This window comes from Suricata suricatta, chromosome 8 (assembly GCF_006229205.1).
Source record: "Suricata suricatta isolate VVHF042 chromosome 8, meerkat_22Aug2017_6uvM2_HiC, whole genome shotgun sequence".
NCBI lineage: Eukaryota > Metazoa > Chordata > Mammalia > Carnivora > Herpestidae > Suricata > Suricata suricatta.
Genome location: NC_043707.1, coordinates 130,008,869 through 130,011,949, shown reverse-complemented (window position 1 = coordinate 130,011,949; position 3,081 = coordinate 130,008,869). Strand labels below are relative to the sequence as shown.

At 42.5% G+C, this 3,081-nt stretch overlaps 1 protein-coding gene across 1 annotated transcript in view; it reads right to left on the bottom strand.

The window, feature by feature from the left end:
• SDHB (succinate dehydrogenase complex iron sulfur subunit B) overlaps positions 1 to 3,081 on the bottom strand; it is a 25,692-nt gene that overhangs the window by 9,499 nt on the left and 13,112 nt on the right. The window lies entirely within an intron of this gene.

The window sequence follows — 3,081 nt, the reverse complement described above, 5'->3', positions numbered from 1 at the left end:
TAAAGACAGATATCTGAACATGATCAATCATCTTGATCTAATTAATATTTTTGAGACACCATACCAAACAGTTGTAAAATACATGTTCTTTCCAAGTGTGTGTGGGACGTTCGCTGTGATGGCTGGGCCATAAAACAGATCTCAATAAATTCCAAAAAATTGGGATCTTCTAGAATGTATTCTCTGACCACAATGGAATTCAAGTTGAAAGTAGTAACAGGGGCACCGGGATGGCTCAGTTGAGCATTCAGCTATTTTGACTCAGGTCTTGATCCCAGAGTGCTGGTATCGAGCCCCATGTTGGGCTCCATGCTGAGTGTGGAACCTACTAAAGATTCTCTCTCCCTCTGCCCCCTCCCCTCCTCATGTTCTCTCTCTCTCTCTCAAATAAAGAAAAAGAAAATATGAATAGTTCTATATTCACGGTAGATGTTAGATGCATTGTCAAAAAGCTTTTCATGAAGAAAATTCCAGGCCGAGGTGGCTTCACTGGTGAATCCTATCAAACAGTTAAGAAAACTCTAACGCCAGTGTTACATCCTTTCAGAAAATAAACAAGGAATCATCACTTCCCAGTTCATCTTAGGCAGCCACCAAACCTGATTCCAGAATCTAATGGAGACGTTACAAAAGGAAAGATACAGATTAGTACCTTTCCTGAACGTAGACACAAAAATTCTCAAGAAGATTTCAGCAGATCAAATCTAACAACCCGTAAAAAAGGACAGTGCCTCGACAGCCAAGTGTGGACTTGTCCCGGGGATGCAGAGTAGTTTTAACATTGGAAAATCACGGGCGCCTGGGTAGCCCAGGGGTTAAGTATCCGATTATTGATTTCGGCTCAGGTCCTGATCTCACGTTTGTGAGATGGAGCCTCGCACCAGCCTTGCCAGCCGCCAGCCTGCAGAGCCTGAGCTGGGCATGCGCCCACTTGATACTCTCTCCCTGTCTGCCCCTCCCCGCTCACACTCCACCCCCACCCCCACTCCTCTATCAAAATAAACAAACATTTAAAAATTGGAAAATCAGTCAGTGTCCTTCACCATCGTAAAAAGGTAAAGGAGAAAATCAGGAACTCTGCAGGATAGGAAGAGAGGGGGAACTTCCTAACTAGACACAGAGCCTCTGGAGAAAGCTGCAGCTCATGCACAAGCGGTCGGTGCCCGGCCTAAGGAGCGGAGCAAGGACGTGCACTCCGCTTCTGTCCCGTGTTCCACGAGACTTTCGCACCAGTGTATTAGAGGCAAGTGGAATTTGGAAAGGAGGTAAAAGTGTCTCCAGTCACAACATCATTACTTATATAGAAAATTCCAGGGAATCTACAAAACTACAAGAACAGAAGTAAATTTAGCAAGGTTGCATGATACAAGGTCATGCAAAAAGGGGGGAGGGGGTTGGTGTTGTTTTGTTTTGTTTTTTTTTTACTAGCATCAACCATTACAGAATTTTATTGGAGGGTCTAACCAGGGAAATTAGACAAAAGAAAATGAAGCAAGTTGGAAAGAAAGAAGAAAACTTTGTAGATAATATGATCTTGTGTATAGAAATCTTAACATATCCACACCAAAAGACTATTAGTTCAGTGAGGATATAGGATATAGGATGAGTATATAAAAATCAGGTGTATTTCTGTACACTAGCAATGAACTGCCCTTAAATAAGATGATTCCGTTTACAGTGACAGGAAAAGGAATAAAATACTTAGGATCCAACTTAGCAAAGGAAATGTAAGGCTTGTACACTGAGAACTATAACATATCATTGAAAAGAAGTTAAAGACCTAGGGGCACCTGGCTGGCTCAGTCTGTTGAGCTGCGACTTTTTTTTTTAAGATGGTACTTTATACATTCCTTTTTTTCTTTTTTCTTTTTTTCTTTTTTTTTTTTTTGCATTTATTTATTGAGAGAGAGAGAGAATGCAAGTGGGGGAGGAGCAGAAAGAGAAAGAATCCCAAGCCGACTCCTCAGTGTCAGCGCAGAACCCAGGACAGGGCTCAGACTCAAGCTGTGAGATGATGAACTGAACTAGAATCAGGAGTTTGATGCGTGACCAACTGAGCCACCCCGCGAGCCCCAAGTGTCCGGCTCCTGATCACATCTCCAGGCACGATCCCAGGGTCAAGGGATCAAGCCCCGGACCGAGCCATGCACGAGTGTGGCGCCTGCCTAAGATTCTCCCCCTCTGCCCTGCTCACCCTCAAATAGAAAAACAAAAGGAAAGAAAGGAAGTCTCTGCCCACCATGGAGCTCACACTCACAAGACCAGGAGTCACACACACCTCCAACAGAGCCATCCGGGAGCCTCGGGGAAAGTCTTTTGAAGGCGGCACAGCGCCCCCACATTGAGTTACAGATTGAACATAATCACTATCAAAAGCCCACCAGTCATTTTTGCAGAAATTGACAACAGATCCTAAAATGTATATGGAAATGTAAGGGGAAGAATAGTCAAAGCAATCTTGATTTTGGTGTACAAAAATGTTATTTGCAGTACTGTATATAATAGGAAAGGGTTTGAACAACCTAAGTGTCCTTCCGTAGGAAAACTTTTAGATGATTACTGTCCTTTAATGGAGATGTGGAATGAAAACAGCCAGGCGTTATAGATACTGCTTTTTTTTTTTAAGTGTGAGAAAAATATACCAAGCTCTTTAACAATGAAATTTAGCAGATCACTTAAATGGAGGGCTTTGGCTTTTTAGTTTTATATGTGAAATTTTTGTAAGAACAAAGAAGACTGTTGCCATTTAAAACATTCCAGGACAAGAGTAGATGATTTGAATTTTTTTTTAAGTGGCAAAATAAACTCCACTTCAGTAAAATTCTGTTGCAGAACACCAGGAGGAAGTGTCACAAATCAGAAACGAAAGAAGGTTTAGTGAGTGATTTGGGGCAATTGATTAGCAGTTTTTGTAATTTGGGCGTGGAGAATAATTTTAAAATGTAACGGGGGCCTCAGTCAGTTAAGCTTCTGACCTCAGCTCAGGTCATGATCTCACGGTTTATAAGTTTGAGCCCCACATCAGGCTCTGTGCTGACAGCTCAGAGCCTGGAACCTGCTTCGAATTCTGTGTCTCCCTCT